The sequence below is a fragment of the Sciurus carolinensis genome, chromosome 11 (assembly GCF_902686445.1).
Source record: "Sciurus carolinensis chromosome 11, mSciCar1.2, whole genome shotgun sequence".
Lineage (NCBI taxonomy): Eukaryota > Metazoa > Chordata > Mammalia > Rodentia > Sciuridae > Sciurus > Sciurus carolinensis.
In genome coordinates this window covers 67,632,044-67,657,026 of record NC_062223.1, presented here as the reverse complement: position 1 = coordinate 67,657,026, position 24,983 = coordinate 67,632,044, and the positions used below count along the sequence as shown (strand labels likewise).

The 24,983-nt window shown below is 43.0% G+C and overlaps 1 protein-coding gene across 5 annotated transcripts in view; it reads right to left on the bottom strand.

Annotated features, from left to right (window-relative positions):
* Dennd2b (DENN domain containing 2B) overlaps positions 1 to 24,983 on the bottom strand; it is a 154,084-nt gene that overhangs the window by 92,504 nt on the left and 36,597 nt on the right. For 3 of the 5 annotated variants that reach the window (XM_047518241.1, XM_047518242.1, XM_047518243.1), the window contains exon 2: positions 12,012 to 12,100. The gene's annotated coding sequence lies outside the window, so the exon portion shown is untranslated. Of the gene's footprint in view, positions 1 to 11,275; positions 11,798 to 12,011; positions 12,101 to 24,983 lie in introns of those variants that run through there. The other 2 variants (XM_047518240.1, XM_047518245.1) reach the window with 2 other exon arrangements.

Sequence of the window (24,983 nt, the reverse complement as noted above, 5' to 3'; positions counted from 1 at the left end):
GTTCGAATCTGAAAATCACTGTTCTAAGGCCCCAGGGAGTTCTGCAATCTGGAGTTCAGACCTCCACCCACCTTCCCTTATCTTCTAAGTGACCAATTGAGGGAAAAAATATCGCCTCTGTAGTGAACTACCCAATGAAATAAACTAGATCCCTCTGACTTCAGATCTTGTAGTCCTCCAATGGTCTTAGAGTTTCTTTTCTATGAACCAAAACCTAACGTGTTCCTTTCTGCTTTCAGAAGAGCAGTGTTTCTTTAGGTCCAGGATGAATCAGGTCCTTCAAGTTCTGACCTCAGCCCATCTTTTCAGTTTCATCCCCTAATTAATCTGTATGTCCCTACCAATGGTAAGTGACCACTTAATGTCTGCTCAGTAAATCAATGTTAAAAAATAATCTGGAGGGGCTGGAGTTGTAGCTCAGTGGTAGAGCACTTGCCTAGCATGTGTGAGGCACTGGGTTCCATCCTCAGCACCAATAAAAAAATAAATAAAGCATTGTGTCCGTCTACCACTAAAAATATATTTTAAATGATAATAATAATAATAATAATAATCTGGGGGCTGGGGTTGTAACTTAGTGGCAGAGCACTTGCCTAGCATGTGTGAGCCACTGGCTTTGATCCTTAGTGCCACATAAAAATAAGTAAACAAAATAATGTCCAACTAAAAATTTAAACAACAATAATAATAATAGTAATCTGAAAAATTCCCGCTCAAGGAATCTTCCTAGTCACAGATATTTTCCTTCAGGAGCAAGGTAGTTACTTTAAAAAAAAAAAAAAAAAAAAAAAGGCAGGGATGGGGAGACAGAAAAGTGGAATTCAATTATTAATTTACAAAATAAACTCCTCTGTGTCAAAATCTATGCTACATCTGAAATTCAGTCTCACCCTGCTCTGCTCTTCACAAACTATTTCATCTCAGCAGCCTCACATGTCTCTTGAATACCAAGGAATGAGAATGTATAAACACCCTGCACATTTTCATTTCAGAACCTTGGCCCTTGATTTACAGAATCCAAATAGGATCAATTCCTTTAGAAAAAGAAGTATCTACTGATAGAAACTAGTCAGTGTTCAATTTCCAAGAAGTAAAAGTTGTGGCCTGATAAATTTCTTTCCTCAAATATTTCCTACATAGTTGGAGACTCTAGAAGAGATCTATAAACTAGAAAATCGGGATTATTTACAAATTCCAGTTTATTGACAAATTACTTTTCCCCTAAACCAAATTCTATCTTCCTTTTTTTAACATGCTTTTTCAGTTGTATATGGACCAGTGCCTTTATTTTTACGTGGTGCTGAGGACCAAACACAGTACCTAGTCAAAAGCTCTATCACTGAGCTACAACTCCAGCCCCAAATTCTATCTTCTTAGTATAAAAATATTCCATTTTCTTACTATATAAAACAGGAGAAATTATAATCTAAAATACTAACTTCCTGTAGAGTAATTAATGTGAAGGACCATCTTGCTTCCTGCCCAGATTAAGAGAGATAATTGCCACAACAAACCCACCCCTCTGCTTTTGATATGGACTGGCAGTCTCAATATTTAACCAGAAACTCCATTCAGAGAAAGTTGAAAATAACTGATTCAACTCTACATCCAAAAGCTACTGTAGTTTCCAGTGAATAGAAAGGAAGATATGACAGTAAATAAATAATTCAGGGGAAAAAAATCAATAAATGTTTAGGTAAATAAGAGGAGTGCATTTGGTATATCAGAGTTTGGGAATAAAAAAAACATGTACTTTGGAATCACACAGACTTAGATTTAGCTTTCTTATTAAAAAAACATTTTTTTAGATGTTGACAGACCTTTATTTTTTATTCATTTATTTATATGTAGTACAGAGAATAGAACACGGTGCTTCACACATGCTAGGCAAGTGCTCTACCACTGAGCCACAACCCCAGCCCAGATATAGCTTTTTAAGTAAGTTAGCTGCTCAGAGTTCCTGTAGACATCAGGATGTCAACAAATTCACCCACAGATTGTTGTGAGGGTTTACTACAACAACACAAATAAAAACGCCTAGTATAACACAATGCCTAAGCAGAATTAGCATTCTCCTAATGATCAACCATAAACCTAAAACCTTCAGAAAACTGTGTACCACACATTGCTTGATCCCAAGCATTAGTAGAATATGTTCATTCAAATTGTTAGCTGAGCAGCCACATGCCTATCCCTACTCTTTCTCTAGACTCTTTTCAATCAGTTTAGTGTTCCTCTTAACTAGCCATACCTCTTAAATTTCCACACTTTATCCCAAGTTGTGCCACAGACCTAGAATATCTACTTCTCATGTGGCTCTCCAGGTCCCCGACAATGGCCAAAAGGCTCTGTCTGAACCAGGCTCTGCTTACATCTACCCTACATCCGCTTGCTCTCTATGTCTACCAATGAGGACTTCTATTCAACATGTCAAGTCTTTCCTACCTCAGGACTCTGCCTTTGCTGTTCCTTTCTTAGAAAGGTACTTTCTCCAAATCTGTACATTCATGAATTCTCACCCTTGAGCTCGAAGCTTAAAGATCACATTCACAGAGAGACTTTCTCTAACCTCTCAAGTCCCTATTACTCTTTACATCACCATTAGTTCCTCACATCTCTATCTTTATCTCAATTACTGATTTGTTGGCTGAAAGGTTTCCCCATGTACTTCAAGCTCCATGAAAAGGACTTCTGCTATCTTGGTTATCATGACATCCCTACTGTACAGAAATAAAATTAGAACACAATGGATGCTAAAATATTAACTGAATGAATAAATAAATTCAGTTTCTGAAACAAGAGAGGCAGAGGTGGCTCTTCCTCTTCCTCCTCTAACTACTGATAACAGTGGAAAATGGGATCCCAAGGAAAGACTGTAAATTAGAAAGAGAAAAAGCTGAAGATAAACCCTTGGGGAACAGCAACAAATAAAATCATCCCAGCCGACCCCAACCCTATTCCGGACAAAACACTAACTGCTTCAGGGAGGCTCACAGGTGCTACCATCTCAAGGGTTTTCTGCTCTAAACTTCTTCAAGTGAGGGCATGGAGATATGACTTTAGGATTTTCAGGTGAAAACAAGTCTAGCTAGCACTGCTTTTGAAACCCACCTGGATTTATCAAATAGTTGTGAGTTATGAGATTGGGGTGGCGGGGAGCTTCTTTAATTCCGTTTAATAAGATTTAAATAGAACAAAAATTTCCAGTTGTTTTCTTTTTAACTTGATCCCTGCCACTTCCCCTTGGGCACTTACTCAGAAGTGAGTTAACAAAACCCACAGCCCTTCTTACCACCAGGATTCTCACAGCTGGATCTCTCAGCACAGTTGGGCTGTAACTCAACCAAGTGCAATGATGACTCACACCCAGTGAGGCCCATTATGCCCGGTCCATTTCTGCCTAAAACCAAAGGGGTGAGAGAATGGGGGAGTGGGGTGTGGAGAGACATAAGGAACTTCTGTACTCTTTCCTTTCTAGAATCCAAAGCCTTTATTCTCTGAACACAGAAGCTGAGTTAGTCAAGCCAAGGAACGCAAACCAAAGTCACTGCCATTGCCAAAATCATCTCAACTGTCCTAAGAATTTTCCTGTCACATTCATGTATCCCACTTTTTTATAGATGCAGGGTCATTCACATTTGTTAATTTCCTTTCTCTATTGCATTCCTTTTTACCAAGTGACAAAGTATATAGACACATGTGCCTGACTTTGTCCCCACATCTTTGAAAATGAGTACAGAGTCCCATGTGTGGTTTCTAGTCTTCATCATCTTTTAATTATTGCATCAGAACACATGGTAGGTCATAAATAGCCAATAAACTAAATAGGAGGGAGATTCTGGTGTACCTCTGTGCCAAGGAAACTTACTTCCAGTAAGGAGTAGGAGGCGTAATTTTGGTAGCTATGAGTAGCATCAAGGCTGAGCATCTTCTCATCATGTAGGAAGCTACTATGGAATCCGAGCCCAGTCTATGGGAGCCCACAGAAATAAAACTGCAAAAGAAACAGAATATTTGACCCTAACCTGCAGAGTTTGGTCTTCCAAAGCAAAAAGAGCCTTAAATTATAAACAGCCTCAGTCAAAGAGAAACTGTGAAGCACCTACTCCCAGGAACTCCCATTCAGCCCTAGGCCTGCCTAGGTTCAGCAGGCCCATAAATTGGCACTGTTGATATGACCTTTCCAGGCTATATTTCAACAAGAGATAACAACAAAGCTGAGAGCTTTGGTAGCACTCAAAGGAGATTTGAGGGACTTAAAACACTGCTAAATCTGGCAGCAAAAGTTCCTGTTTCTTGCAGTTGGGAAAGAAAATCTCTTAATAATAATTACACTTGTAGATAAGAAACTACTCACTCTCTTTAGAAACAGATTAGAGTTGGGCACAGTGATACATGCCTGTAATCCCAGCTACTTGGGAGGCTGAGGCAGGAAGCTTGCAAGTTCAAGGTCAGCCTGGACTACTTAATGAGACCCTGTCTCAAAAAAAAGGACTGGGGATGTAATTCAGTGGTTGTGTCCTGGGTTTGATCCCCACTACCAACAAAAAATAAATAAACAGAACCTCCTTATCTTGATCCCCCGCTCCTCTGGGAGTTATCAGAGTAATTACTGCTAGGCAAGTCTCACCTAGGGCTAGTATCAAGATGTTTTGGGGGCAGAAAATGTGCCAAGAGCCTGTCTAGATGTTGCTCACTGTCTTAGCCACAACCACTTGCCACTCTTCAATACCCAGACCTAGGTTGCTGAGGCTGGCCTTGAACTTACGATCCTCCTGCTTTGGTCTCCTAAATCACTGGGATTACAGGCAGTACCACCATGCCTGGTTCATACCTTCAACTTTCTAGAAGATGAAACTAAAGACTAGATAGAGAAACTAAGTTATTTACCCCAAGGTCAAATAGCAAGTCAGAGATAGAGCCAGAACTAAAATTTAGATCTACTGACTAACTGTTGTATGTCAGTGGAAAAAGTTCTAAGAGGTAGAGGTCACTACTGACAGCAGCTATTAACATTGATTGAGAGCAGATTTGGGTCCAGAACTAAGCTGAGTGATTTACATAAATTAAAAGTCATTTAGGGGCTGGGAGATAGCTCAGTCGGTAGAGTGCTTGCCTTGCAAGCACAAGGCCCTGGGTTCGATCCCCAGCACCCAAAAAAAAAAAAAAGGTCATTTAAAGCTTACAACAACCCCTCAAGATGGGAAATATTATTACCCCCAATTTACAGATGGAAGGTATTGAGTCTTAAGAGTTTAACTTGCCAGAAGTCTCTAAAAGTAAGAAAAGCCAGACTATGAATTGCCCAGGGCTAGCTGGAGAGCCTGTTCTCTACACTGGGTCTTGACGGATACATGGGTAGCATTCACAGAAGCAGAGGTGAGCCAGGTGTAATGGCAGGAGGACTGCAAGTTCAAAGCCAGCTTCAGCAACTTAGTGAAGCCCTAAGCAACTTAGCAAGACTCTGTCTCTAAGTAAAAAATAAAAGAGGGCTGGGGATGTGGCTCAGTGGTTAAGCATTCCTAGGTTCAATCCCAGTTTAAAAAAAAAAAAAGAAGCAGCAGCAGCAGCAGTAGCAGCAGAGGTGAGGAGGTCTAGGGCAAAAGCCTGTGTCCAGAGCACTGAAAGGACTGTAAAGGGCCTCCAGCACAAGGTTAAGGAGGACCTCAGGGGCCCTGCCTGGGCTGGCCAGCAGGCAGGGAACAAGCAAGAAGCAGTTCTGGAAGGGTCTCCCCTGCCTGTGGAGGGGAGTATCCTAGAGGAAGATGTAAGTTGCACCTGTGAAGCAGGATTTAGAAGAACTACTACAGAGACTCTCCTGGAATCTTGAAAGAAAGAGGAGCAAAATACAAAGTGTACCCGCCTTCTGAAGGAACAATCCGGCTTGTTCCTCATGTAGGAACCCACACTGATTGAAAGATACCAGCCCTCTTGCTTTCAAAAGGCCGCTCTAAGTTGATAATTATAATGAAAGCATTGGGAATTTACCATGTTCCAGGCATGAGCTATTTACATGTACCATTTCATTTAATCCTCACAACCTAAATACTATTATTATATCCATTTTACACATGCCTTAGAGAAAACTGAGGCACAGAGAGATTAAATAACTTGCCAAAGTCACAGAGCTAGGTCAGGTTCTATACCTAGCCCTCTAAGATCCCTGAGCTCCAGCTCTTGGTCATTGCACAGCACAGTGCACATAAGAACACTCATGGTCAGTATAAATGGTTCCACCAGAGCTCCAAAAGGTAGCCTGGGTTCTGAGATACTAATTAGCACACCAAAATTCAGTCCTTCTCAGCTAGAGTTCTAAAAACTAGATGATTTTATAAGGTTTTTCCCCCTAACTTTTCCCTTTGCTATTCTCACTCCCACACATCCTATTCTTTGACAATCTTAGAAAACTTCAATGCAGGCCTAGAACCCTCACCCTCCTCATATTCCCAGTCCTTTCATTAGTTCTCTTCCACCACTCAATAGAGCTTTAAATCACAGTCTGAGTGGGACCCTCCTTTTTCCCAATCTACAAGCACGAGACAGTCATTAACCCTACCACCAAAACCCAGACTTCAGCAGGTCTACATTTCTCCTCTCTTAATCACACTGACAGAGGCTCATATTGAAGGGGAGGGTCAGTGGGGAAGCAATCAGGACATGTGATATAATATATACGGGAGTAAGTCCCACACTTGATACCTTTTTTGGATACTTCCCAGTTCTTGGCCCAGATACTGCATTCACTGACTTACTGGGCGAAGAGACCAAAAGGGTATATGTGGACACCAGAGATGAGACTCTGGCCCAAGAGCAAATGAATTAACAGAATGAATCAAACAACATTACCCTATGTAAATTTATGATTACACAAATGGTATGCCTTTACGCCATGTACAAACAGAGAAACAACATGTATCCCATTTGTTTACAATAAAATAAAAAAAATTAAAAAAGAGCAAATGAATTGGCTGTCAACCTCAATGCCAGCCACCCCACACTCTCAGCACTTGTTAGGAGCTGCACAACCTTGTCTCCTTGAGTCCCTTAGGGGCAGGCCAGCCATCTGTTACACTGCGAAGGCCTCCCAGGACAACCCTTCCATCTATCACCACCTGCTGCTCCTGAAAACTACCTACTCTCCTGCTCAGGGCCTCTCTTCTATTTCTTTCTAGTAGTCTTCCTCTTGTTCCAGATCTTGTCTCCCACAACCCTTAGTTTATCTCATTGTTTTCAGATTCAAACAGTCCCCCATCCACTTGTGCTGCTTCCTATAAATTAATCTCCAGTTCACAAACAAATCCCCTCAGCAATGACAAGGTCTACAGAAGAGTCTGAATCGACGGTTTCATGACAGACCCTTAGAAGCAGGCCTACTTTAGTTAAGGCAAGCTTCATACTCTAATTGTATATAATTCACCCTTTTATAGGGACAGTGAAATCAAATATTGAGGCAGTTTTCAGATGAAAAAGCATTGTGACAGTTTCAACAGTCCCCAACCACAACACTATATTCATTATATCAGAGCCAAAGAAAATAAGAGAAGGAATCTTTGGAGAAATTCTCCAGTAAGGTAGTCTAGACTCATTTAACACCCTCCTCTCCCCTCAAGACACACACACACACACACACACACACACACACACACACACACACACAGAGTTTTCTAGGGCCTATGGCTACAAAGAGACCCCGGATTTTTTTTATATCAGCACAATGTTATGCGACCTGTTCCCCTAAGATAGATGCACCCAGTATTTTCCCCACCCACAGAGACTTATGGCGCCTCCCCTCTAGCATTAAAGAGAGACACAGAATGTCCCTCCCTACTCCCAGAAGAAGGCACACACTAATGCAAGTTTTCCCACAGGCTTTAAGAGAAATCTCTGCAGACTATGCCAGATGGTATTTTTTTTTTTCCCCTTTTCATGCCCTTCTGGCCCCTTCTCCACTTTCCAAGGCCTCCCTCTAACTCAAAGAACTCAATTATCTGCCTGTAGATTCCCCTCCCCCTCCCCAATCCTCCAAGCCGTACAGATACAGAGAAGGGAACACAAGATAGGACTCCAAAGGGCTGCTGCCTGCCCTCCTCCAGGCATGGTTGCCTTTGCTTGGCTGGCTCAGCAGACTCTCTTGGGCCCAACATTGGAATCAGGAGTCACCAGGGCAGTGACAGCTAACAGCTATATGAGAAGCGCAGGAAGGAAGTTGCACTCTTCAGTTCCCTTGGTCCCACAAGGACTCGACCCTCCCAGCTCCTCCAGGCACCAGGTCACCTCTTAGTAGTTCTTAGAATCAGATGCGGGGGGGGAGTTGGACACAGTCTCTCTTAGTTCTAGGCCAGCAGTGCAACATGATACTTGGATTGGGGGTCCCTTCCTGAAATTGTTCACCCAACCCCTCATTCCAGAGACAGAAGCCAGAGCCAGCAGAACTGAGGAGGCCCTTGGTCTATTCTCCAAGATATTTCAAAGTTTCAAATTCCTTGGGTGACTGATCATTCTAATTTAAAGAGAGGGAACCCAGGGGGGAAAAGTATAGGAAGGGAGCAGTGGAAGGGGGAGAGAGGGAGTGAGACAGGAATGTTACTTTTTAATCCTTAAGGAACATAAGGATCCAATTTGTGACTCAGCTCTGGGAAGTTGGACTGATGGGGAGTGGGGAATAATGCAGGCCAACCTAAGCCAGGGACAATTTCTCCTTTAGGACTTAAGAGGCTATTGTAACTGACTCACCTGGAAGGAAAGCTCTGTGGGGTTTAAAAAAAAAAGGCCTACTCTACTCTGAGTCTTCTCAGGCTTCTTCCCAGACACCACTCCAGGCATGGCTGGCAGGTTTCCCCCCCGTCCCACACTAAAGGGTGCAGACGGGGTGCCCTAGTATACCATATGCCCTGTAGTTTCACAGAAGACAGATCTGGGGCACCCCTGCCTGGAGTCTCCCCTCCTTTGCTATTCCATTCTTTGGCACAGTCCCACAACATATCAAGTGTCTGCCCTTGGAGTTCCCACTTCCTTGTTTTTCTTTTTGGTTTCCCCCTAAGATATAGCCTTACAAGTTCCTGAAGAGCTGCCCAGCTCCTAAGAAGGCTTTCAGAGCGATAAAACTTCCTACCAGTTAGAAGCCAACCTTTCAAACCCAGAACAGAGGAGAAAGGTCCTCTGCCCACTCAGATAGTTTCTCCCAGCAGAACCTAGCAGGACAAGGAAGCAAGGCCTGGCACTAAGTGGCCTCTCCTCCAACCACTAAAATGCATGACACCATAACTACATGGAGCTGTCAGACATTGGAAAAGCAAAGGTCCCTTGGAATTCCTCTCCTCTGTACTAAAAACACATGAGCTGAGTGGTCTATGGAAAGCTTCATTGTGGAAGGATCATTTTATGAGGTTCAAAGTCTATAATGAATATCACTTATATTAAACTTCCCAACCTAAAGAAACCACTATTTGTTTTCTTAAAAATCGGAGAGATTTTTAAGGATTTTCTCATTTGATTTTTTATATAATGGGAAGAACCAGAACAGAGAGGCCAAAGTGACTTTCCAGAAGAAGGGGACTATCCCTCAAGCTTCAATTATAATGTAGGCTTTACTTGTTTAAAACTACTTAATAGAACTATCCCATTTGCTCCTCCCAAACTCCATTATCTCTATCTCACAGTTAATAATCTGAAGCTTGTATTAGTTAAGATGCTAGATCACAGCGATCAAGTTAGCAAGTACAGGACTCAGGTTCTCTAACTCCAATTCATTATTCTATAACATCAAAAGAAAGAGTACAGTTCCTTGAAACCACTGCGATTCCTTCACACATGCAGGATGGTAAACTGGGGCGGCCCTAACTATACCTCCATGAGTAACAGAAGACCTGAGATTCTAGACTTACACTGTCCTAGAAGAGACCACTGGACTGAGACCTCCTCCTCACATCACTCAGTTTGCATCTCAACTGACAGTGCTAAGCCACATCCCTCCAGAAAAACACAGTTTCAATCAAGCAGAGAAGTATAGTAGAGGAGGAATTTCTAAAAGAGTGGCCCATCTGAGGTAAAGGGCCACTGAGTTCACCCTTGTGGACCCTCAGGCCACAACACTGAAGCATACATGTATACATTCAGGGAGCCAGAATCAGGGTTATGGCCGTGCTTGCAATGGCAAGCTGACCCGAAGTTAATCAGAAGGCCCCCTCATTGTTCTCCAGAACACAAAAGGACATTCTGTTCAGAAAGTTCAAGAAGAAAAAGTGGACAGCCAGGACAGCAGCTGTTCCCTTGTGCCACTGAGAAAGCAAAAGCATCCACGAAGTTCCCTGAGGCCAAGGAGTAGTTTAAGAGAGAACGTGGCTGAGGTGGAAGGACTCCCCTGATTGGGTCTCTCCTACAGGGAGTAACCACAGTATTCATGCTCCTAACAATATAACTGACCACCTAACTGCCTCATCTTCTGGGAGGGTCTCCTTTCCTAGGCCACACTGAGCTCACCACACACCACTCCTCCAGGTCAGAACAAGTTTTACCAAAATGTAGGGCAATCAAAGTAGGAGTGCACAATGTGGACACTGCGTGTCCTGAGATATGATTGCAATGTTAGTCAAGGAATCTGAGAGCTCATGCTGCAAACATCTGGATAAAACACTTCTTTGTAAGTCCCCAACCCCAGGGTAGCCATTCCCACAACTCAGGAAAGTCTGTGACTCAATCTTATTAAGGAGGGAGGTAGAGAGAGCAGGCAATCAGTTCAGATACCCCTATGACAGTTACCTCCATCCCAATAACTGCTCCAGGGGGACCTGGAACTCACTGCAGGCTCCTCACTGAGTTTTAATTAGCCTTTTCTATCTTTGCTACAGGTCAGACATAGTTAGTACCAAGAGACAAAAACAGACGATGTCCACTAGAATGAACCAAGTCACTCAAAAAAACACTCGAGTTTCCATGTAAAAACTACAAACAGTGCTGGAGTGGTGAGAATTCATTTTTTTTCTATATAAAAGAGTCTTCCTGTAAAAACTATCTTGTGGCTTTGTGCTAAATAAAAGTAAGAGTGAAGGCTAAACACCTCAGATTCAGCAAAAGTGAGATCAGCTAGATTTGCAGAGTCAAGAATATGGCTGTTTCTCTCCTGCTCAAGCTAATAGAATCCAACTGTTGGAGCATGACATCATTCCCGAGCCCCAAACCCTGAGCAAAAAGTACAGACACTCGCCTGCCTCCCAGAAAACAGCCGAAGACCAGGGCCGGGAGAGGAGGAGAGCAATCGGAGCCAAGCTGCCCTTACCTGAAAGTCCTGGTGCTTTCCTGCCCACTCCATTCTCAGTAGAGTCCGGCTCACACCACAGTGGGTCAGGGAGCTCAGGGCCCCAAATCCACTGACTTAAACTCCGATACCTGCTGTGAGCTTTCTACAGCTTCTTCCTCTGACCTTTAGTGGCGCTCCTTCCAGCCAAGTGAGCAGAGCGGCTAGCCGGCCAGGCGGGTTGTCATGGAGACTCTGTCCTCCGGGTCTGGCGGCGCGCACGGCACGGCACGCTCTCACTCTACCGCCAGCGAGCACGCGCGCACACGCATTCTCTTCTCTCTCTCTCTCTCTCTCTCTGTCTCTCTCACTCAGTCCTGGGAGACTTCCATGAAGCTGCGCTGCCTTTTAATCAGCTGAGCTTTGCACGCATTCCACTCCTCCTACCTCCCTTCCGGTCAACCAGGGACTCTTGACTGTTCCTGGGAACTTGTTGAACAGCTTAGAGGGGAGAAGGGACACAGCCAGTGGACCTGTTTTCCTCTCTTCCAGTATCACAGTTTTTGTAATTGGAAGAATCCCCGCCAGGCGGGGGGAGGGAGTTAGCTGGAGCGCATGAAGGGGAAGCAAGCCCTTCCTGTGGGTCGTGGAGCTTGGGGAGGAGGGACCCTGATGTATTGCCTTGACTTGTTTGTGTACTTGGGATTTTCCCGGCAGCCGCTGGGACGGAAATGCACTCACATCTCAGGAGCTCGCCTGGACTAGCCTCTCTGCTTACCTTGCTGCCCGTCCAGGTCGTGGAGACAGCTTTAACCAGTACAGGGACCCATGGTACTAGTGCGGGTGCCTGAGCAGTCTCTCATCTTCCTGCAATGGAGAAGAAACACACTAGGTCAGGATAAGGAGTCCTGGGCAAGTCCAGAGTCACAGCCAACGAAACAAACATGATGGAAACGCAGCCTCCTCTCTCTGCCCTGACACAGAACCTGCAGCTGAAGTCTAGGCCTTCTGTGAGCTTCTGTCCAAAAGCTAGTTCAATGCCTGGGACACAGTAAAACCTCTAAGTTTAGTGGCCCCCGTGTACACTCCTGCGTGTAACACCCTTTTACATTTATTATTTTGTTTGATCCTCAAAATCTTTTGAAATGCACTCGACAGATAAGTGTATGACCATTTTATAGATGGGAAAACTGAGGATCACAGAGATCAGATGTTCGATTCCGTTACACAGCTATTTCGGCAAAGAACTAAGAGTAGAGACCAGTCAAGCGCCCCCACCCCAGTCCAGTATACTTTCCATCAAAGTACCCTGCCACCAGATCTTGAAAACTGGCTAGTTTTCTCATAATCAGTTATGAGATACAAGACTGTGTTCCCAGGAGAGGGTAGACAATCTTTCCAAGTCCTAATGAGGTAGGCTTAACTACCATCCTTCTAGCCTAAAGAATTTATGATAGAATCTATGAGACGTAGAACATCCTGATGTACAGATTAGAGAGAAAATATCCTACCCTATGGCTACACATTACCTTACACTTTTCCAAAATACTCTCATAAATCTCAGTTCACCTGTATCTGTTCGACATGATAGGCCTGAAAGTTAGGACTAATATTATTATACTAATTTAACAAATTTTTTAAATACCTGAAGCAAAAATAAAATTACTTGCCCCATTTCACAGAACCAGGAAATAATAGATCTAAAAGCAGTGCCCAAGGCTTTCAGCTCTCTGGCATACATTAAGAAGAGCAGTTGCAAGAAAAACACCAGGCAGAGCAGAATCAGAAGCCCCTGGCAGTGCCTAACTCCACCACTAACCTGCCACCTGCCACTGGGCAAGACAACCAGACCTCCCAGTTTCCACCTATAAAAGTAACCAGTAGGGCAGGGATATGCATTAAGAAATATGCTATACCTCAAAGCGCCCTCCTTAAGTCATTGATCCCAGCAGCTCCTCATCAAAAACAAGCAAAAAACACAGGTGGTATTTCCTTTGAGAACACGGAGGCTCGAGGGGGACATTTTCCACTTATGCTTCCAAAAACAGTGCTAAAGAGGTCCTGACAGAATCTTTAATGCCACAGTCCCTTGCAGAATCCTTCTGGGGAATTGAACCCAAGACCTCGCACATGCTAGCTAAGGGCTCTACCACTGAGCTACATTCCAGCCCTCCTTGTAATTCTGATTAACCTCCAGTATACTACAAAATTCTCAAAACAATATCTGGATTCATTTGAGTTTAAAAATATAAAGAAATTAAGGAAGGAGAACTGCCACAAAATCCAACAGGAAATGACAGGCTGGCACAGATCCAAAGTGGTGGGCACTATTGCTTTAGTGAGACATTCAGAGTTTCAAAGGTGTACCCAATTACCCACTATAAATACCCAACCTTAGCCTGCTACACTGGTGCATGTGTACGATCCCAGCAACTCAGGATACTGAGGCAGGAGGACTGCAAGTTCAAGGTCAACCTCAGAAACTTAGCAAGACCACATCTCAAAATAAAAAATAAAAAGGATTGGGTCTGTAGCTCAGAGCTACCTCTGGGTTCAATCCTCAGGACTGCAAAAATAAAAAATAAAATAACCAATACCCAAGTCCAGCTCAGAAACCCTTCATGGGCCCTCGAGTCCCAAGTCTACAAAGGAAGACAAAATGTAAGGACATGTGTAACATCATTAAATCTTCAGATTTTTCCCGCCTCCCGTGCCCAACAAGCATTCCTCTGCTCTTCTTCTGATATCGAAAATACACATTGGACTAGCCCAGTCTCCATAGAAAAACAAAAGGTGATCCTACCCATTTCCGCAAAAAATTCACAATATAATAGTTAAACTAATTAACATTTACTGAGCTCCTACCGTATGTCAGGCATTCTTTTAAGTGGTACCAGGGGTCAGGAGTCAATTTTGAGCACTAAAATTGATAAAGTCAGTCACTAAAGTAATCCAAACTCAAAAAGCCCTCAAAACCAGACACACAACGCAGGCCATGCTCCCCCTAGTGGCATGCTGGGCTTACAGAGTTTCCTTAGGGCCTTGTCCTCAGGGGGAAGTGAAAAAATAAGGGCCCTAATACAGGGAGAACTAAAATCCTTGCTTGGGTTCCTTATTATGTATGAGCTCCCTGAACTGACAGATCCAAAGGCCACTTGCTTCTCTCTGCTGCCTCTGCAAGGCTGGATTCAGATCAATCCTGCTTGACCCTTCCTGAAGGATAAAAATTTTACAGGCTTATGCTGTCTACTATCTTAAGAGATCCACACGCAAACCTGAGCCAGAAAAGGGGAGACATCCTCCAATCTCCCTACCTCTTTCTCCCCACACCCAAACCATTTACCAGTTTCAAATAATTCTACTTCCAAAATATATCTATTATCTGTCCATTTTTCTCCACAACTATTGCTACCCATCTCTCACCTTAATTACTACAAAAACCTTCTAATGGTCCCAGCTTCCACTCCTGCCCTCTTTTAGAATACAGGAAAAACCAAACTCGGTTTCTCTTATATTCTCACTCCACAATTAACACAGAAGAGTTCCATGACCAGCCATGTAAGGGTTTCTCTCCATACGCCAAGCAAGTTATCAGTTTTGCAGTGGATACCCACGGGTTGTCCTCTAGTTCAGTTCTGGCACTGTCAACCTAGAGACAGCATCAGAACCCACAGGAGAGGTCTCAGTCTCCAATACTACCTCCCGCCATTTTGTATACCAAAAGCAAGCCTCAGTTTGTTGTATCTATGCTTCTGACCAACCACCTACAAATCAAAATTTTGACAACCCCCTCCTTGGATTCAATTAATTTGCTAAAGTGGCTCACAGAAATCCAGGAAACACATATGTTTACTGGTTTCTTATCAAAGATATCAAAAAGGATACATATGAACACTGGATGAAGAGATGGATAGGGCAACGTATGGGGGTACAAACAGAGCTACCATACCCTCTGTGGGCTGCCAACCTTCAGAAACTTCCTCGTGTATGGCTATTTCAAAGCTCTTGAATCTAGTCCTTTTGGGTAGTCCTTTTGGTAGCTTCATTACATAGGCACAATTAATTATATCACTGACTACTGGTGACCAATTTATTAACTTCATCTCCTCTCCCCTCCCCAAGGTTGGGGAGTAAGACTGAAAAGTTCCAACCCTCTAATCACAAGGTTGGTTCCCCTGGCAACCAGCCCCCATCCTGAGGCTATCCAGGAGCCCCAGTTATCAGTCAGTTCAACAGCATACAAAAGACAGTTGCCACTCGAGAGAGTCCAAGGATTTTAGGAGTTGTATGCCAAGAAAAAGGAGGAAGACCAAATATATATTTCACAATATCACACCCTCACAAATCCATTTTCCACAGAGTTATCTGAATCACCTTTTTACACAAATCATGTCACTTCCTGCTTAACGCCCTTCAGTGGCTTCCCACTAAGGATAAATCTAAATTCTTACCAGGACCTGTAAGGTCTAGCATGATTCTTCTTTTGCTGCCTCTCAGCTCACTTCCTGCCCTTCCCCCTCAACGCACTAGCCACACAAAACATCTTTGAGTTCTCTAAATGTGCCAGATCTTTTTTTTTTTTCCCAGGTTTCGCTCTGCCTGGGACACTCAATAGTCCCACAGTCTTTGCCTAAATAACTCTTACTCGCTTTGTCTCAACTTGACTCTGTCATCTTGACTTCCATGATCCTCCAGTCTAAATGAGGTTCCTTGTATTTATCCTTCAAAGAACTCACCATGATTTGTAATTATGCATTTGTGTAATTATTTGCTTAATGTCAGTCTTCCCCCATGATTTCCTTGGGTGCAGGAACCTGGATTATTTTGCTAACCACCACAGTCTCTACCCTTAGTATAGGGCCTAGCTCACAGCAAGCACTCAATAAATATCTGCTGAATGAATGCAAAAATCTCATTTCTTCCTGTCCTACCAGAAGGAAAAACTCAGAACAGCTATTTTATGTCATTCATTGTAGCTTTTCATAGACTTACAAACTATAATTACATCTCTTTTCCACATGTGCCTTGCCTGTGGGCTCAACCAAAAATTCCTGTAAAGTCTCCCTGTGGTTTGTTTCCCAGAAGTTTCCCTGTAAGGTCACTCTCCTAGGGACACAATCCAGGATTTTACAGCCTCTCCCACTACTGGAGTGCCCACTCACAGGCTGTCTACCACCACTGTGTCATTGCCAAACCAAGCAGGCTACAGGAATGGCCCAGCTCCCACAACGCCAGGATTCTCTGGTGTCAGTTCCACTTGGAGACAAAATACTGTCTCTCACCTCCACTGTACATGGACAAAAATTGTCCTACACTGGCAAAAATTACTTTACTAAAAAAAAATGTATCTCATGTTTTATAATTGGAGATGGATGTAAAATGAGTTTGAAAAAAGAGTTCCATTACTAAAAACAAATTGCTGAAAACTACTGTCTGGGGTTGAGGGGAATGACAAAGGTCTACACGACAGCAGCTAGCAACTATAGTGTGATTAGGTCCAGCTTCTCTCTCAAGCTACATTACCTCCAAAATCTGAAATCCTTTCTGGTTTCATTTCCTGTTCACAGCTCCCCTGCTGCCACCCCTCCACCCCCAATTACAGGTACAACCATGGCACTCCACAGCACACTGCCTGGTGCTCCGAAAACTGCCTGCATCTTCCTCTCCTCCCTCCACTGCTCACGCTGTTACCTTCAGCTGATGCCTCTCCTGCCCCCACTAACAAAACTGAATTTACTTCCAGGAGCAGCACAGTTAGCACCTCCTCTGTGAACGATTTCTTGGTCTCCTGACAGAATCTGTTTGCCTCTTCTGCTAGCCCAGATGCCTTTATTATGGTGTGTATAGCATTTTATCACTGCTACTTCCACACCTGTCCCCCACACCCGAGACTCTCCAGATGTACACGTGGATTTCAGTGTTTCACTTATTATGGGCAGTCAACATGTATGAGATGAATGAATCACTGAAAAGACTCCCCACACAGAAACAGCTGTTCTCTCCAAGGAGGAGGGAATTTCAGTGGATGGACTTACAATGTATAAAGAGAATTTGTACATAAACATATATACATATACATACCTATATATAGTCTATACTTAAATATACATGTATTCTATGTATATGATAATCAGAGTCCAGATTAGATCACTTGAGTTTATGGTATTTTCTTGTCTCTTTAAAAACAACTGAAATTCTGAACCTAAAAAACACAGGAACAAAGTAAATCTTTTAAAGTCACTCCTTACTTTGGGATCAAAAGAACTGTGGGTTTAATATTGCTAGCTGGATCCTAAAAGATCTGAATGGTCTAACTTTTTGTTTTGTTTTGTTTGTTACAAGAAATTGAATCCAGGGATGTTTTAACACTAAGTCATATCCCACTCCTTTTTATTTTTTATTTTGAGACAGAGTCTCCCTAAGTAGCCTCGAATTTAGGATCCTCCTGCCTCAACCTCTGGAGTCACAGGGATTACAGGCGTGTGCCACCACACCCAGCTTAAATGGTCTAACTTCAGATGCCTCTGCGGATCCTAGAGCCCAGGGTCCACCAGACTGGGGTCCAGCAGCATCTCCACTGAGGACAGACCATTCTACCAATTTCACAGGGAACCAGACATGTGCTCTGATCACCGCCATTAATTCTACCTTGGACTCTAGTGGCCACTTACAGAAAAGCCCTTGAGGAGTTCACATTTTCCATTTTCTACCTGTGAGTGGCAACGTGGTGAGGAGAACAAAATTTTAAATCTGGGAGTAGAGGTTGGCTGACTAGAGCCCAGTCCCAGTTTCCAGCCTTCTGATGTGGTGAGATTCTAAATAATCCCCTGTCACCTAGGGTCTCTGCTTTTCCCTCCACATAATTAGAGGACTACACTAGCCCTCTTTCAAGGGTTCTTGTAGCTTCAATGTTCTATTGCAGTCACTTGTCCTGCTGCCTTCTGAGTAAGTTCAAGCAGCAGAAAGGCTTCTCACTTTGAGGGAGTACAGAGTCTATACGCAACAGTTTCGGCAAGCCTCAGGCGTGGGACTCTGGAGTCATCTGCCTGGGATCAGAGAGAAGACCATCACCAATTAGATAATGGCAAACTGTCCTGAAGGAAAAGGTGAGAGAGTCAGGCTGCCTGCCTAAGTAAGGCTAGAGAGAAAAGAAAGGCACCAAACACAGAATGGGGAAACAAGAAAATGGTCTGGGATGTGCCTAGAAGAGGACTGAGGCTCTATGGGATTCTCTCCAGTCATCAGCCTCAAAGTTGCCTGTACAGGGCAGAAGAATTCACAGTAGCTAACTAAATTCTCTTGGAAGACAATCTGTCTACTGCAAATCAAGCAGTCTCTACACTGGCTCTATTAGGGCTGGATATCAACAAAATAAATGATTCCCTCCAGATGACAATTCCAGTCCTCCTTTACCCAGGAGCTGTGTCTGATAGAACACCAGTGTGCTGGTCAATGCTATATATACCTTGCTTGTACAACCTTCCTAGGGAAACAGAAAAATATCCATTCTATGCTCAAGGCCTGGTATTTTATAATCGGGAATTCTCCCAGATCCTTAGTCCTGTCCTAAACCTCCTGCCAGCCACCTATCCCACTTCACCCCAACTCTCAGACTCACAACTACAGAAGTGTGGGATTCAGCCTACAACTCCTCTAAGTCCCATGGCCAGTGGTGAAGCAATTATGGACGTCTTCATGTGGAAGTTGAGGCCACTCTCCTTCAGTCTGCCGTCTTCCAGCCCCACTGCAATTCTACTAAGCTCACAACCTTCAATATGAAGCTCAAGGTTCAGATCCCCAGAACACAAAGTGCTCAGTGGCTTGACCCAGTCTCTTGGAATATCTATCACAAGGTTTATAGATGATGTCCATAATTTCCTGAGAGCTCTCATATCCACAGGCTCCTAACCACTGCCCCTTGATAAGTCACAGCAATTTGGGGGAGGGAGTACTGCATTGAACCCAGAGGTACTTTACCACTGCACTACACCCCAAACCTTTTTATTTTTTATTTTGATACAGGGTCTCGCTAAGTTGGTCTCAGACTCACTGAGTTACTGAGGCTAGCCTCAAACTTACAATCATCCTGAATCAACCTCCCAAGTTGCCAGGTTTATAAGCATGCATCACTGTGCCCAGCCAGTTCCAGCATTTTAACACTGGGCCATGTAAACACAGGTTTGGGGTCAGACAAGACTGAACCACAAAGGCAATATCCCAGACCCCTGATGACAGTACCATTTTGTCCTTCTAGAATGGGCTTTTCAAGCTGACCTGGTTTGGAACTATGAGTTCAACCAAAATTCTAACTTGTCATGACTCAGCTTCAGTGAGAAGCAGGGTATAAAGTGGGGGGCAAGAGAAGAGGTGGGAGGAAAAGAGGACTCAGACTGCTTTCCCATGATTTAATCAAGAAATGCCTTGAGCCCAGAAAGAAGTACCACTCAGCATAAGACCTGGGCAATGCTGTGAAGTGTCACCGCCTCTAACCAATTTCCCTGAATTTCCTGGCTGCACTGGATTCTTACTCCAAGCCCAGTGCTCCTGGAACCACAGTTTGTCACGCCAGCATCAGCTGCACCTCACTGCCTTGTGACTTAGTACACCAAGACTTACTCAGCTTAATTCTCCTGCCAGCCTGAAGCATTCTATAGGACAAGAAACTTGTCTTAACTCTGAGTTCTAGTTTCAAAAGTGGACCTCTTTCCAGCAACCTACCTCCTTGGCCTCAAACTGAGGAAGATACTCCAGTTAGGGGCTGGAGAAAATTTAAAACTGTCATTCAGTTGCAGAAGAGAGTCTACAAAAAGTGACAAGGACTTGGAGAAGGAAGCACTGATGATCACTGGAGATTAAGTTATACCACAAAATATCAATACTTTCACTAGAGGCTATTTATTATAGAATTATTGTAGAGAATAAAGGAGAAGGTATGTGTAAAACACTAAGCAATTGGTAGTAATACATAATAGTTTGGAGATTTAAAAAATAGTTGCAGCCAGGCATGGTGGCACATGTTTGTAATTCCAGTGGCTCAGGAGGCCAAGGCAGGAGGATCATGAGTTCAAAGCCAGCCTCAGCATCTTAGCAAGGCCCTGAGAAACTTAGCAAGACCCTATTTCTAAATAAAATATTAAAAAAAAAAAAAAAAAAAAAAGAAGGCTAGGAATGTGAATCAGTGGTTGAGCACCCCTGGGTTCAATCCTCAGTACCAAAAAAAAAAAAATTTGCATACATATTTACATGATATATACTAGTTGTAATCCTGAGTTGCTGGGATTACAGTTGTGAGCCACTGCACAGACACTGAGCAGCTCATAATAAGTACTTCTATATAATACATATTACATATCATATAAACAAACACACATAAACAAATACACATATAAGCAAAAGAATGCCAGAAACATAATTTATTTGGACTTCAGAAATATTTCTCTTGATCTTGTAGATAAAACAGAGATACAGATTCCCAGGCAGCTGATGAACTGGAAACTCAGGACAACTTAGCCCAAATAGTGCTGTGAAAAGAGTAGATATCAACCAGGAGAAGTTCTGGGACTCCTAAGAGTTTGGACATTTTCCATCTGTTTTATGACATATATTAATCTGCATTTATCAAACCATACTTGTATCCCAAGAATAAATCCTACTTGATCATGAAGTATGACCTTTTAATGTGCAGATGAATTCAGTTTTCCAGGACTCTGTTGAGGACTTTTGCATCTATGCTTATCAGGAATACTGTCCTATAATATTCTTTTCTTTTCTCATTTGTTCTAGATCTTATCATGGTAATCCCTTTCATCAATAATTTAGATACGATACACTTTATCAAATATGCATGTGACTAATTAGAAGGGACAATTAATATACTAGGGATAATTAGGCTTCCACAAACTGGAACCATAAATTAAGTATAACAAGATGAAATTTTATTGTTTATTTTTTATGTATGTATGTCTGTATTTATTTATTTATTTATTGTGGTGCTACAGATCAAACCCAGGGTTCTCAGCATGCGAAACATTTTTCTACCAGTGAGCTGCAACCCTAGCCCACACAATAAAATTTGTTTTATTTTATTTTATTTTGGTAGTGCCAGGGATCAAACCAGAGCCTCATGCATGCTAGGCAAGCACTCTACCACTGAGCCACATCCCTGACCCCAAGGTGAAATTTTTAATGGGCAAAATATACAATTTTATGCTTAAGATTAGGGAAAAAACTGCATGACAACAGAATGAGGATAATGTAAGTGAAAAAGACCTGAGGAAAAATTTAATATGAGTCAACTGGGGAGTCAATGTAATGCTGAATTTAAATGGCTGAAATACAGAGCCCAGATCAAATGAGGTTCATGTTCTAGAAAGAACGAAATGTTTCTGGAAGACACACACTAAACTTGCAGATCCAGGGGTAAATGGAGTCTTGAATAACATTTCAAGCAAGTATACTGAAAGAAAAAAATGGAAATCCAAGAGTGTGGAGTCCCTTAAACTGAGCAATAACATGGCAAGTCTAGTTCTTGAGGCTGTTAAGTCCTCCTGCAGAACAGAAAGGTGGAAAAAAAAAAAAAAAAAAAAACACCACTTTAGTCCTATGTAGCCACCTCTGGGGAAACTTGTGGCTAAGCAACATGAAGGACACTAAGAGGCCAGGCACAATGGCACATACCTGAAATGCCAGCAGGTGAATTGCAGGTTCGAGGCCAGTCTAATAAGATCCTATCTCAAAAAATAAAAACAGAAAAAGGGACCTGGGGATGTAGTTCCATGGTATAGCATTTGCCTAGCATGTGTAAGACCCTGGGTTTTTTTTCCCCAATGTGGAAAAAAAAATGTTCACAGAAAGAAGGGACAGCTGAGCTCTGTCCCTCCTGCTATTAACATCAAAACCTCCCAATTGGGGCTCTGACCTTTCAAGTTTTAGCACAGACACTGAGCAGCTCAGGAATCCAAACAATTCATACCCATCATCTCCCCCAACTACAGTTCACTATGATCAGAATCACTAAGTTTTATTTTAACTCTCCGAGTACAGTGAATTTGTAGGGATCTTTAACCTTCTATACTAAGTTGACACCGACAGCCATTTATATTCGAGCAGGGACATGAATTTGAATGCTGTGTCTGAAACATTAGATGGTAGGAATGCAGCACTGCAGCTTTCTCAGGCACTGCTGGGATGTGCACAAACCAGCTTATACCAGGAAACTGATGCTCTTCAAAGGATTTAGGAAGAGAGAAGAGCACTGGCCCTTCAAAAGTCAGCTCTATCCTAGACACGATGGCTCTGGTTTACAGATGAGTATAATTTTTCTTTTTTGTGGTGCTAGGAATTAAACCCAAGGTCTCTACCACAATAGGCAAGCCCTCTACTACTAAGTTAGATCCCCATCCTGAGTGTTACACTAAATCAACTTCAACATGCTATAGTAGAAGTTGCCATTTTTTTTTTATAAAAATCACTCCATTTTCCCCCAAGGTTAGAAGTATAAAAGTTTCTAATCTATGCAATGATTAGTTCCTTTCTTAACAATGCAGGCACTGGGTATATCCTATTTTTACCCAGAATAGAGCTAGTTCGAATTTTGTGTAAAAAGAGGCATTTATAAATACTTGTTCAGTTAAAGTCAACACAGAGAAACTTAAACAATAGGAAAAAACTGAGACCCCAGGATGCAAGGAAGGGAAGATGGGTGAGATGATGAAAGAAAAACAGAGGAATATGGAGGAAGAAGAGGGAGCAATTTAAAATCCTAAAGGACAGAAACAGAGGAAGCTTGTTTAGAAGTCTTAGAATACCAAATTTGGGGGGATTCCTGAGCATTACTCCCAGGATGTCAAAGAACATACTTAAGTACCATTTAGTCTTTTGAAGAAAAGAAAGAATTTAGAAAACCCTTTATTCCCTCAACATACGGGGTTCCTAGAAAAGAACACAGGGTCAAGGACTATTGTGCCCAGCACAGCAAGGCAGCAAAATACTTTCCTCACCCAAGGCCCTGGGACTCCAGAGGCAGACAGGGTGACAATGACTTGCCTCAACTAGAGCAGAGGAGGAAATCAACCCAAAGTGTTGAAAGACTAGCCACTCATCAACAAGGCAAATAACATCTGCCATCAGTAATGCATGACACACCTCTTCCAAGGAATAGGCCGCAGGAGCTGAGAAGGGAAGCATTCTCAGGGAAAATTCAGCAAGGTAAGGTTCAACTCTGTATACTACCAAGAGTCAGTTACCAGGTTATCACTGTTTGAATGAAATCATCTGTTCCCTTTCAGATTCTGGGATTCTCGAAATACAGCTAGCAGAAGTACAGCCACTGGCAACACAGAGGGTCAGAGACCAACAGAGAAATAAAAGTGTTGTCAGGGGCAAAGATGGAGACTTGTGGTTGGGATTTGGAGGTCTGTTTTGTTGTTGTCATTTTAATAAACAAGACCATCTCATCAAGCTTCCAAAGAGTGAACCACCTATTTTTCAAGGATGGCTCAAAAGACAGACAGCTCAACTATGGCTGACTTCACCTGCTGCTTTGAAAGGCAGGAGAGAACAGACCTTCCAGACAACAATTCACAAGCCCACATACTTCCTCTACCACCCATGTAATCCATTTCCCCCTTTAAATACTCGTTGCACCAGACTAAGAGTGAAGAAGGGAGACTGAGTGAACTATAGCAATGTTATCTGGAGGAGAGAAGGAGGGAAAGTGAGAAACGGACCCCCAACAGGTATGTACGTGGTTGGGATAGATACTAAGGACAAGGTCACTCAGACTAAACTAAGGGCACTACAAATTTATCCCCTTAAGAAGTTTTAAAAAGAGAATTGTTCCTACCAACATAACTGAGCCAGAAACTGAAAGTAGGGAAAGGCCAGACAGACACTGAAAACTAGAAGAAGCAGACAGATGCTCACTTCAGCCCGACGACTTTTGCCTCCTCACCTAGAAGTATGTAGTAACAGCCACATTCCTTCAGCAACACAACTCAGCAGTTATAGCTGCCCATGAGACATCTAGGAGCCCGGATCCCAGACAAAGCACCAACTTCCTACTCCCCAGGACATGGCACTTCTCTGGTTTGTCATCATGGGCTCCAGTTGAGCTGCCTCTGTGCAGTAGCTGAGGGTCAGAACACAGATCACCAAGCAGACTTATGAGAGGCACAGTCCTCAAAGTGCTTTGAAGAACACTGAAGATATCTATTTTTCCTTCTCCACCCACAATTCTTTTCTCCTCCCTCTCTTGTTGTATGGCACCATGGAATAGAAACAAAGGAGGAGGCTCAAGAGCTCTTTTAATAGACAAGAACTTGGAGGGTGATTGGTTATAGAGGTGAGGAAGGGTTCAGAACAACTCCTAGATTCTGGCTTGGACCACTGAGTGCCAGTCACAGACAAAACAATATTCCAAGGTGCTCTGCAGTAGTGTAGCATTTAACCAAGAGGGGAAGTTGCTGCATCACAGGAAGTTACTTAGACAGACAAGAGTGGAGGGCATTAGGATGGAGAAACATTGTGGGAGAAAAAAAAAATGAAGGAAGGAGACAAGGGGAAGGGAGGAGTGGGAGGGAGGGAGAGCAGTGTGTGTGGGGAGAAGGAAGGAAGGAAGGAAGGAAGGAAGGAAGGAAGGAAGGAAGGAAGGAGGGAGAGAGAGAGAGAAAAAGAGAAGGAGAGAATGCACATTTATACTTTAAGAGGAGATGGGAAGAAGAAGCAGATAGAAAAGCTGAGCCCTAACTGC